The 12,414-nt window shown below is 48.7% G+C and overlaps 1 protein-coding gene across 2 annotated transcripts in view; it reads left to right on the forward strand.

Moving 5' to 3' along the window:
- The first annotated feature begins 518 nt into the window (after positions 1-518).
- The window catches only part of Tmc5 (transmembrane channel like 5), an 89,002-nt gene continuing 77,106 nt past the window's right edge, over positions 519-12,414 (forward strand). The window contains exon 1 of one of the 2 annotated variants that reach the window (XM_076550873.1): positions 519-702. The gene's annotated coding sequence lies outside the window, so the exon portion shown is untranslated. Of the gene's footprint in view, positions 703-2,768; positions 2,962-12,414 lie in introns of those variants that run through there. The other variant, XM_076550872.1, reaches the window with a different exon arrangement.

Below are 12,414 nucleotides of genomic sequence, written 5' to 3' on the forward strand. Positions count from 1 at the left end.
TTTGAGTTTGCTTCTGTTAAAAATAGTGCCAGGGCTGGGCGGCACTTGGGAGGCAGAGCCAGGCGGATCTCTGTGAGTTCGAGGCCAGCCTGGTCTACAGAGTGAGATCCAGGACAGGCACCAAAACTACGCAAAGAAACCCTGTCTCCAAAAAACCCAGAAAACCAACCAAACAAACAAACAAAAGTGCTGGGAAGACCAGAGATGTGCATATATTTGGAGGTCCCTCTGGAGTATGGGGGATATCCCAGAAACAGGTTGCTGGATGACACCCCACTATTATTTCAGTATTGGAGGACTCCCCATACTATCTTCCACTGAGGCGCCTGGCCCGGCTTGGTTGGGATTCTATGCAGTCCTGAGATCTAATGATTCACTTTGCATTTCTTTAGGATCACGCAGCCCTTTGGAGCTAGCCGCTCCAGCCCAATGCCTCCTGCTTCCCCAGGGGACTCCATGGTGTGTGGCAGCTGCCAGGCGGAGGGTGAGGTTTTTGTAGGAGACAGTAGGTAGTGCTTGCACACCGGGACCAGCAGTTGCCCAGAGACGCCACCCGCAGGGACCGGCTGGATGCCAAGGATACTGTGGCGGGTCTCTGGATAGCAGGACGACACACCGCCTGTGCACAGTCCACGGTCCTCATCGCCAGGGTCCTCATCGCCAACTGGAACACAGCATGAGTGAGAGAGGCACTGCGTGGAGGTGAGGGGCCCGCACAGTGGCCATGGGTAGCAGCTGTGACACGGGAGCTGGGAGCCACGTAGGTGGGGTACGAGAAAGCCCGGTGTTGCGGGGATCTGGGAGCTAGGGGGCCAGACAACCTCTGCACCCCAACTGCAGCTCTGGCTTTCTGTGGCAACAGAAGCGGGGTAGTACTGTCCAAACTACAGCATGTAAGAGAATATCTTCAAGATCTATTTTCTTTCTTGAGACAGTTATACAGCCACAGGGTTTAAAACCCCACCGGTATCTAAGCCAACAGTGAAACGCGCCCCTCCCCCACCATTTGCCCCGCCTGTCTCTAGTCGCCCAGAGCGATCACTGCTGCCAGGTGCACCTGCAGACAACACAAGAAACCTCGCACAATGTCTAGGGCAGAGTCCCAGGCTCCATGGATGGTTTCTAGAAGAGAGAAATCGGGCGGGGCTTGTGGGTGTGGTTGACTTGGGGTGTCTCTAGGGTGGAATGAGGAAAGGGCTGAGATGCTGCTAAGCACCCCACGATGTCCAAGGCACCCAAATGCTGAAACTGCAGAAGTCAGGAGAGCCTGCCTCACAACCGCTCAAGGACCATTTTCCATGTACTTCCTACCCACCCTCTGCAGACAAAACCACCAGTCCCCGTGTTCCTGGGGCCTTGGCCCCTGGGGACCTATCCCTGCCCCAGGACATTTCTTGAAGCAAACCAAGTCATCTTCTTGGGGACCATCTTCTATTCCCTCTCATTTTAAGGCCTTTTCTCAATTTGTAAAAAATAAAATTCCCGTCTTACCTTTAGAAAATCACCACTTTGCATTTAAAATGTGAACTTTACTTATTTTTAAGATTTTATTTTATTTTGGCGACAGAGTATCACTTTGTAGCCCTGGCTGAATTTGCTATGTACACCAGGCTGGACTTGAACTCATAGAGGCCTGCCTGCCTCTGCCTCTGCCTCTGCCTCTTGAGTGCTGGGACTAAAGGGTGTGCCCCCAATATTTCATTTTTATTTTTAATTATGAGTATGTGTGTGGGGGTATGTACCCATTAGTGCAGGGCCCCTGGAGGGTGTTGGATCTTCAAGAGCTGAGTTACGGGGCAGTTACCTGAAGTGGGTGTGGGAATCCAATCTCATTCTCTGCAATAGCAACAAATGTTCTTAACCACTGAGCCATCTCTCCAGACCCACAAATTTATTTTTAATTTCCTTAATAATTGTGTTTTTACTGTTTGTTTCTGAGACAGGGACTCCTGTATCAATCACAGTCTGGCCTTAAACTCACTGTGTAGCTGAGGGGACCTTGAACTTCAGATCCTTATGCTGAGTTCTGGGGTCACAGGGGTGCACACGCCCCGTCTACCTGGCACTGGGGATGGAACCCAGGGTCTTGTGCATGCTAGTTAGCCCTCTCCAACTGTGCCACAGTCCTAGCCCTACTTTGCATTTTAATGTGGGTGCCAGTATTGCAAGCTGGGAACAGGAAGTGTAAGCCCCATCCCCCATCCTCCTCTCTCTCCCGTCCTCCCTTTATAAGACAGGGTCTGCCTCACTGTTTTCTAGGCTGACTTCATACTTGACACCCTCCTGCCTCAACCTCTCCAGTGCTAGTTCAGACTTGTGCCACTGACCTGTCTCTTTCCTTCCTTTTGAATGTTTCCTTCTTAGAGGCAGCATTGGGTGAAGGCTGAGTGTCCGAATAGCCGGGGTTTCTCTCTGGAAGGTTGAGTCTTGTGTGGCTAGAAATGAACTGAGTTGTACAAAAGTCCCATTTGTCTCTGGTGATGCCAACACTGAGGAGGTGGAGGGGATTTTGCTTCCATTTCTCAGATGAGGAGGGTAAAGCTGAGGCTGGGAGAAGGTGAAGAGTAAGAGTCATCAGGACTTGAATTCTGAGCTGCCTGCCTTGAGATGTCAGGCATGTCCACAGTGACTGCAAGGCACTGCTCAGGGGGAGGGAGCTGGCTGCAGAACACAGTGTCCCAGGTTCTACCAGCATGCTCCAAGGGACCCATGGTTCAGCCTCTTCCCACACCTCCATGACACTCCAGGTGGGGGGAAACCCGAACACTTCCTTATGGTGTCTAAGAAATAAAATACTGAGGTAAAAGGACTTTGCTCTTTTTATTGTCTTGATGCCAAAAGGACAACAGGGGAGGAGCCCAGGCTCAGGAAGAAAGCAGAGGATTTAGAGTCCTGGTGAGCTAGCTAGCGCCTTGACAAGCCCCAGACGCTGGGATAGGAAGGAGGTCTGTGCTACAGCAGGTGAGTCTTGGTTCTTCACTGGCAGGGAGGGGACAGCTGATAATGAAGGGCCTTTGTAAAACTTTCACAAGCTGGGTCAACAGTTCCCCCTGCCTCTGCCACCAGCTGAGTGGCAGCCGACTGAGTGAAGGAGACCAACCGCGAGGCAGGCATGCAGTGTGCATAGGGACCTGGACCTGGGCTGAAAGAGATGAGCCCTAACCGGTTATTTTAGAAGAAGGAAGTGTCTGCTTCCTTTTCCTTTATGTCTGCCTAGGCAGTCCCCTTCCCAGAGGCAGTGCTGGCTGGGCAAGCATCTCTGTAGCTGAGCTCTCTTCCTGGAAACAAGTCCCTGGATAGAAATGCCCGAGCGAGCCACACAACAGACCCAGGCCAGCTCTGATCAGAGTGCGGAGGGAAATTATTAGGACGTTTCTGCAGGACAGACAGACAAGCTGAGACAGGGACAGGGAAGGACGTTACAGAAGTAAAGAGGATGGCTGGGGACGTGTCGGGGAGAAGAAACACACAGGGCTGCCCTGTGGCTTATTCCTGGGTGTGAGTGCAGAAAATGCACACGGTGAACGTGTTAGCCAAAAGAATGCGCATGTCGAGGTAGAAGTCGAGAGCACTCTGGTTAGGACCATATGTGCTCCAGCTACCTCCTACCTAGTTAGAATGTAGGCTTTCCTGGTCTTAACTGTATTTTGGTAAATTACTGTTCCCTACTGGCCTTGATTTCCCCATCTGCTGAATGGGTAAGATGCTATGAGCCCACACCTCTATAAGGAAAATATCAGAGCTGATAAGAGTATATGGAGTATTATAGACACCCAGGAGTGTCTCCATGACCTCTGCTACCTCCTCACCCTTCCTCTTTTGCTCTTCTTCCTCTGCTAACATTAATGATGCTCTTGATGGTGGTAACCAAAGTTTCAGGTCTTTGGGCAGAGAGGCCCTGGGGTTACATCCCACCCTGCTTCTGTTTGGCTGTGCAACCTTGAGCAAATTTCACAACCTATTTGGCCTCAATAGCATCACAGATGGGAGAGCCAAACCTCCCCAGGAGGCTTGACGTTTCGGTTGCTGAGACTGCAGAGCTTGGTCCAGTGTGGACACACAGGCAAGCCCTCAGCGCGTGGTTCCGTCTTTGTCGATGCTGGTGTTACTCTGAGTAGGATCTGTGTGAACTGGGGGGGGGGGGGGGAGGAGAATTGCTCTCTGGGAATGGATGCCAAGGGCAGGATTGGGGCCTAGCGTGGAAGTACACACCTGTGATCCCAGTGCTTGGGAGACTGAGGCAGGAGGATTTCAATTTTGAGACTACGGAGCAAGACTTTGTTTCTAAAATCAGAGAGAGAAACAGAAGGAAGGGAGAAGGAGAGAGAAAAGAAGAGAGAGGCCTAGGGAGACGGCTCAGTGGACAAGAGCACCGTGCAAGCGTAAAGATCATCACCCATGGCAAAGCCAGACGTGGTTGTGGGCTCCTACAACTGCAGCGCCATCGGGGGCAGACAGGAGGACTACGGGCCATCAGCCCAGCGCCAGGTTCAGTGAAAGACCCTGTCTCAAAAGACCCGGTGTCCTCCAGCGCCCCTCCCTGTGGGCACATGCAGTCGGGATGTGCTATCGGGAAAGGTCCTCCGGCAGGTTCAAGTGGATGGTATAATGCCATCCGAGGCCAGTGAGTCACCTGCTGGATATTTCTGCCCCGGTTTCCCAGAATGAGGTGATGAGACCGTGTTACTGCTGAGGTCATTTGTAGTCCTTAGGTTCAATGTCCGCAGAGGTCACGCCAGCTGCTAATCACTAGGAAGGGCCATTTCTGGAAAGAAACTGCTATGAAGGAATGCAGGATTTCCATGTTGTTATGAATGCTAGACCAAACAATTCCACTTCCTGTGGTTTTTTTTTTTTTAGTCTGATCATCATTTAAAAGAAAAGAAAAAACAGCGTTATGTTTGTAATTTACAAGAAGACTTAGAGGCCTCTAATGACTATTATTAGCATCCACATTAAATGCAAAAAAAATATAGAAAAGTGATTTTTCCATAATGAAGATGGAATTTCTTCTTTGGTAGAATCTTGAGTTATAAGCAGAGTGATCAGAGGGATGGCCTTTAAATGAGGGGAGGGGGGCTGTCTCCCAGAGGTAAATGAAGGGAGGAGGGGGCTGCCTCCCAGAGGTGGATTTGCCTAAAGGACTGTCTTTCCAGTGGGGAGGGGACACACAGACCACAGGGTCTCGTCTGCATCTGTATGGAGCTGAGCTATTGAAGTCGAAGGCAGACTATGCTTTCTTTGTTGAATCTTCAATGTTTTGCTCATGGAATCTGGAGTGACTTGATCTGAAAAGTCCCCAAGAGGTTGGTGGGCTTGAACACATGAGTCCCAGCTGCTGGTGACTTTGGTGGTGGGGCCTGCTGGTAGAGAGGGGTCCCTGGGCTGGGCCTGGAGGGTGGTAGCCCCACCCGCCTTCTGGTCCTCTTTTCTCTGCTTCCTGAACCACCAAGGTGTGAACAGATTGCACAGCAAAACTCCTGCGACTCAGACTGTTCCAGAAGTCATGCCTCCCCACCAGGATGGACTGAAAGTTCCTGAAACCATGGGCCCCGGATACAGCCTTTCTTCATGAGGTTGATTCCGTCAAGTATTTTGTCCCAGAGATGAGAAAATTAACTGAGGGAATCTGTATTGGTTTCATTTGGATTTTGGACATCCCATTCTTTAGTTTCATAAGCTGTAAGAGGTACTTACTGCCAAAAACAATTTCAGGGCCAGGAAGATTGTTCAGTTGGTCAAGTCCTTGCTTTGTAAGCATGCGCACTGAAGTTCAGCCCCCAAAGCCATGGGGAAAGGTGGGCATTGGGCTAGAGAGATGATTCAGTGGTTAAGGACTCTCACTGCTCTTGCGGAGGACCAGGGTTTCGTTCTCAGCACCCACTTGACAGCCCACATCCATCTGTAACTCCAGATGGCCCTTCTAACTTCTGAGTGTGTGTGTGTATACACTCAGGCATACACACACACACACACACACACACACACACACACACACACACGAGTCTTTTTGTTTTGTTTTTAAAGCTAAGCATACTAGTGTGTGGGGGACACCAATGTGGGGAGGCAGAGCAGGTGGGTCTTGCCAGCAGCCTCACCTATGTGAGTGCCACCTCAGTGAAAGACCTTGTCTCAAATAACAAGGTGGACAATGGCCTCCACAGGCACCCACACATCCAGACACAGGCACCCACACATCCAGACACAGACACACACACATCCAGACACAGGCACCCACACATCCAGACACAGGCACACACACAGACCAGACACAGACACCCACACATCCAGACACAGGCACCCACACGTCCAGACACAGGCACCCACACATCCAGACACAGACACACACACAGACCAGACACAGACACACACACAGACCAGACACAGGCACCCACACATCCAGACACAGGTACACACACAGACCAGACACACACATAGACCAGACACAGGCACCTACACATCCAGACACAGGCACACACACAGACCAGACACAGACACACACACAGACCAGACACAGGCACCCACACATCCAGACACAGACACACACACACACACACAGACAGACAGACACACACACACACACACAATTTCAAATAATACAAAGGAGATAATAAAAATTAAACACTTTCTTCTTGTAACTTCTACGCCAAACCTTGCACATCGTTTGGTCACATGGGAGATAACCTCATCTTATCTGTTTCTGGTTACCATGGTAGCCACCTTTAGCCCTATGGGGTCTGTGTCTCATTGGTTATTGTGGAAACATTCCGTGCTTAGGTGCAGGTGCTTAGTCCCTGCAGCTGTCCTTCATGGACTCTGTTCTGAGGGCTCAGGAGTCCAGCTCACCTACGTTGTCTCCTGTCCCCTCCTCCTCCCATTTGGTCCCCTTCCAGTTTTGTTTATTATTTTTTCCTTATGCAGCTATGGATCATGACATCTCAACTTTCACACTATTGAGATGTTCAATCAGGAAAAGTTTGTGTGCTGTGAGATGTTGAGTGTTGAATTCCACAGATGCCAACAGCATTCTGTATTAGTTCTCTCTCTCTCTCTCTCTCTCTCTCTCTCTCTCTCTCTCTCTCTCTCTCTCTCCAGTTTTTTGAGACAGGGTCTTTCTATGTCACCTTGGCTCTCCTGGAATTCTTAATGTAGGCCAGGCTGGCCTTGAACTCACAGAGGTCCGCCTGTAAACCAATGTTTCCTTTCCCGACTGCCCGGTCCCAAATAACTGACTCAGAGGCTGAATATGAACTGTAACTGCTCTGCCAATAGCTCAGGCTTGTTACTAGCTAACTTTTACATTCAAATTAACCCACTTCTATTAATCTCTGTATTGCCATGTCTCTCATGGTTTTAACCTGTCCTCTAGCACATCTTGCTCCCTGAGTGGCTGGCTGGCACATCTCTTGACTCTGCCCTCCTTCTTCTCATCATTCTCAGTTTGGCTTTCCCACCCAACTTCCTGCCCAGCTACCCACCTGTCAGCTTTTTATTAACCAATGAGAGTAAAACATATTCATAGCGTCGAAAAGGATTGTTCCACAGCATCCTCCTGCCTCTGCCTCTCAAGCACTGGGTTTGAAAGTGTGTACCACCATACCCAGCAGTTCCTTTTCTCATTACTCTAACAAAAGCAATTTAAGGAAGGGGGCGTTTATTTTGACTCTCAGTTTGAGGGTGTGGTCCATTGTGGTGGGGAAATCTTGGCAGCAGAAGCCGGAGACAGCTGATTACCTCACGTGCATACAGAGGGCAGAAATGATGAAGGCTGGTGTTCAGTTCCATTCCCTTTATTCAGAGTGGGAATCCAGCCCATGGGATTGTATCTCCCACAGTTAGGGTGGGTTTGCCCACCTCTGCTAACCTAATCTAGAAACTGCTTCTCAGACCTGCCCAGAGGTTTGTCTCCCAAGTGATGCTAGATCCCATCAGGCTGACAATTGAACTCAACTATCACACACACACACACACACACACACACACACACACACACACACAGGCACACTCGCTGGCATTCAAGTCTGCCGGGCTTTGACAGATATTCCCCTAGCTGAATGCAGTTGCCTGGTACTTACAGTTCAAACACCCCACCTCATAAATTGAGCACATGGACACCTCAACACTTCTAAGTTCCCCTGTCTCACTCCTAGGCTTCTAGACATTACCTTCATGGACTGTGGCTCTTAAGAGTTTTATGTTTCTTGAATGTTGGGGAAACAGTTTTCTCCTGTGCCTCCTCTGCCAAAGCAATGGTTGGTGCCACTCCAAAAGTAGCCACAGGGGAGTTCCCGGAAAGCAGTGTTCCTTGTAGTCATGATGGACCTAGCTGGGACTTCAAAGAAGGAAGCACTGGGTGCCAGGGGACCTGTCCAGGTATTTACTCAGGGCACCTGTAGGAGACTGCAGCTTACCCTGTGACAGGAAGGGGGAAGAAAGTTCTCCCTAGGGAGGGTCAGAGTTTGTGTAAGGTTTAAGGATTTAGGCTCAGTGCCAGGCCTAGCTTCTCCCAATGTTTTAGTAACAGCCTGACACCTTTGTTGATGCCTGGGAGCTAGCCTCGGAAGGGGAGGCCCAAAGAGAGCTGGGCTCTGGGAAGTGCAAACTCTACTATATCTCAACAGAGAGAGACTCATAGGCTTGGCGGTACAAGGCTTTTCAGTACTGGCCAATTAGCCTATCCTAGCTGGCCCATAGTTGAATTAAATTCCAGTATTTTCTACCTCAAGTTAGTCCAGCATCCCCAGGTTAAGGACTCAGTCCCACAGGATACCCCAATTCAGAAGCCAGTGATTATTCCAGGCTTCTGTTAAAAAACAAAATTGCAATGAGTTTATTTGAAATGTATGTATGTGTGTGTGTACATATATACACATATACATTTTTAGATCACATTTATATATCTATTTATACAGCTGTGGCACAAATGTGGAGGTCAGAGAACAACTTTGGGAGTTTGTTCTCTCCTCCTATCATGTGAGTCCCAGGGATTGAACTCAGGTCATCTGGCTTGGTGGCAGGCATCTTTATGCACTGAACCATCTTATCCAGCCCCGACACTCCTTTAAGACAGGGTCATGCTATGTAGCTTTTCTTCTTCCTTCCTTCCTTCCTTCCTTCCTTCCTTCCTTCCTTCCTTCCTTCCTTCCTTCCTTCCTTCCTTCCTTCCTTCCTGCTTTTCTTGCTTCCTTCATTCCTTGCTTCCTTCCTTCTCTCCCTCCTTTTCTCCTATGCCCCCCTCCTCTTTCTGATAGGGTTTCACTATGTAGCCTAGGCTGGCCTTGAATTCACTTATGGTGATCCCCCTGCCTCAGCCTCCTGAGTATTGGGATTACAAGTGAACTCTGCTGATTTCTTCTCTTTGAATTCCTTTTCCATTTTCCTTTCCAACAATTCTTATCCTAACCAACTTGGCATTCTGTATTTATGTAGTGTGTGTGTGTGTGTGTGTGTGTGTACAATTATTGTACAGCATATAAACCATGGTTTCCAACTTCAGTCATTTGCATTCCTCCTCTTCATCATTTTTGGTCCTGTCTTTTGCCATACATGCTCTTTATTTATTCATATCACTTAATAGATGTAACAGAAATCCTTGTGTGTCTGGAATGGCGATGGAACTCAGGGCTTTGCACATGCTGGGTATTACAACTGAGGTCTGCCCTCAACCTATAACTGCTGTCTACTGTCAATGGAGGATGTGTATAATTTGTTTACAAATATGGTTGACAATGTTAGGTCTCAAACCCGGAACAAATGGCTAACCTATTAACATATCAAAGCAGACTCTGGACACCAGGTTCTCCCAGCATCCCTCAGTCCCTGTTACAGGGCCCTCCTGGCTGGCACACCCTGCCCCCTACCCTGAACTTCTCCAACCCGGGGATGGGAGGGGTTTTCACTTCCCTCAGCTACTCTTCCCTATATAATCCAGCCATTTGGGCTACAGGGCCCTTTTCAGCCCTTTTGGTCTCTTGGCCTCCTGCTCCCTTGGTTCCAGGTTCTCTCACGGTCTCCTTAGGCTCCTGGCCTCCCTGCTCTGCCCTCCCCACTTCCTCAGGGTCATGTTCACTCTGGACCCTTCCAGATGCCTCTGGCTATGCTCTTGCTCACATCTACAATAAATGTTCTCCTCCGTCATTCCTAGGAACAGTCATGTCCTCCTTTTTATTTCTTTTTTTCATTTATCTGGTGCCCAAACCTCAGGAGTGGCATAAATGAGCTCCCATCCAAGGGACTCAGCAGCTGCTGATCTGACTCTCCTAAGGTATGTAACGGATCATTTGTTTCTACTGGCTTCTGCTACCCTCCATATTTGGCCTCACTTCAAGTTCCAGAACTCGCTTTGATATGTTAATAGGTACCTCAGCCATTTGTCCCGGGGGTTTGAGATCTAACAGACTGCACATTGTATGCATGACGTTAAAAGAAAAACCTTTATTTTAGTTTAGTTTTTGGTGCGGTAGCTGGAGCAGGCCTTGGGCACGAGAGGTAAGTACATCGCAGCTCCAGCTTCAGACACATTCAATTTCTCAGAGTTTGAGAAAGGAAAGATTCTGGAATCACGCAGCCATATGAATGAGCAACGGTTTAGGAAACATCAGTCAGTGGGCAGATAAAATAAGGAAAGAGACTCTCAAAGATTGCCAGGGATGTTCAAGTTCACGGTTTCCTGTATTTGGATAGATCTGACCAGTTTGTAGCGTGTAAGCAGCTGAAAACTCAGCTGCTGTGGTTGGCAGAGGTGTGACTACTTGTTACAAGAATACCCTGTCCAGGCAGGTTACAGTTCGCTGTGTGTGGACACAGCTTGGCACCAGATTTAGTTACATAGTTTCCATGTTTCTATGCATGTGTGTGTTCAAGGAAAACAAAATCATATATTTAAAAAAAAAGGTTCATTACTTATTTGTGTATGTGCATGTCTATGTGTGGGTGTGTGCCTGTTCTTGTGGGTGTCCCAAGAGACCAGAAGATGGAGTCAAGATTCCCTGGAGCTGGAGTTGTAGGCACTTGTAAAGCAGCCTGATGTGGGTGGTGGGAGCAGAACTTAAGTCCTCTGGGAGAGTAACAAGTATTCTTAACCAGGAAGCCATCTCTCTAGCTCCCTATATTTTAAATTCTATTTAGATTAGGCAGAGTGAACGGAGCCAGTCTCAAAGGGCAGCATATTATAGGATTCCATTTATACAACATTTTGGTAAAGGTGAAGCTGTGTGAGCAGAGAACGGGTCACTGTGACTAAGGGATCTAGGAGAAAGTTGCTGTAGAGGGCAACAAGGAGTTTTGGGTGGTGCTGATGTAGGGACCCTGGTGAAATCCCACAAATGACCACCATCTACATATGCAACCGACAAAAGCATTTATTATCTCCAGAGTAATGGTGCCAGCGTGTTGGGGCCACACATCCAACTCAAAGGCAAAACGGCCACCCTGAAAGAAGCTCACAGGCTCCTTTTATAAATAGTTGAAAGAATTCTAAGGCAGGTAGGTCCTTCTATCTACAATTGGCTTAAGCAAATGGCAATCATATTAACACATTTCTAGTTGGTTAGAGCTAGCAGGGGTTGGCTAAGGCTACAGCTTTTCCATTTTTGGGCAAGTCTGGACAAGTCCTAGGCCTTGTCCTAATTTGGCTATTACCTTGAGGTACCCTGGGGGGTTGGCCCAGGCCAGGTACATGGAGTTCCTCTCATCCTTGCTGGGGGGGGGGGCGGGGAGCGGGGGCATTGGTGATTGATTGCCCTGTGTTCTGTCTTCCTCAGAAACTGTCTTGTTTAGTTTCAAGAGGCAGGAGCTGAGACCTAGTTCTTAACTGAGTTATTAGGAGCCTGTCATGGTATTGGTCTAGCCTTTTCACCCTATGCTAATGATAAAACTACTGTGCTTGTCAACTTCCTGTTACTGTAACAAATACCTGAGCTGATCAGCTTACAAAGAGGAAAAGTTTATTTGGCTCACAGTTTTGGAAACTCCAGTCTGATCACTGAGTCTGTTGCTTTCAGCTTGTGGCCACCATCCAGGCAAGGAAGCCAAAGAGAAGGAGGAGGAGCTGGAGGCTAGTGTCTCCTTTAAGGACACCCCTCCCCCAGTGACCCAGGACCTCCTATTGGGCTCTACCTCTTAGAGGCTCCACTAACTACTCACAGCAGCACCAGCTGGGAAGCAAGCCTCGAACACACAGGCCTTTTGGGGGGGGGACCCCAAACAGCACCCACACATTAAAAACAAAAGTCACTGTACGTTAAAGTAAAAATAAAATGCGGGTGGTGCTTGTGATCCAATTTACTGTCTACCCAAACAAACAAATGACTCATAACTCTCACTTTAAAGGGAAATACGACTATTCTGGAGCCAAATTTGAGTGACCACCGCAGCCTGGGAACACAGATTTAGGTCTCCCCTAACTTAGAAATT

This window comes from Peromyscus maniculatus, chromosome 1 (assembly GCF_049852395.1).
Source record: "Peromyscus maniculatus bairdii isolate BWxNUB_F1_BW_parent chromosome 1, HU_Pman_BW_mat_3.1, whole genome shotgun sequence".
NCBI classification, from domain to species: Eukaryota; Metazoa; Chordata; class Mammalia; order Rodentia; family Cricetidae; genus Peromyscus; species Peromyscus maniculatus.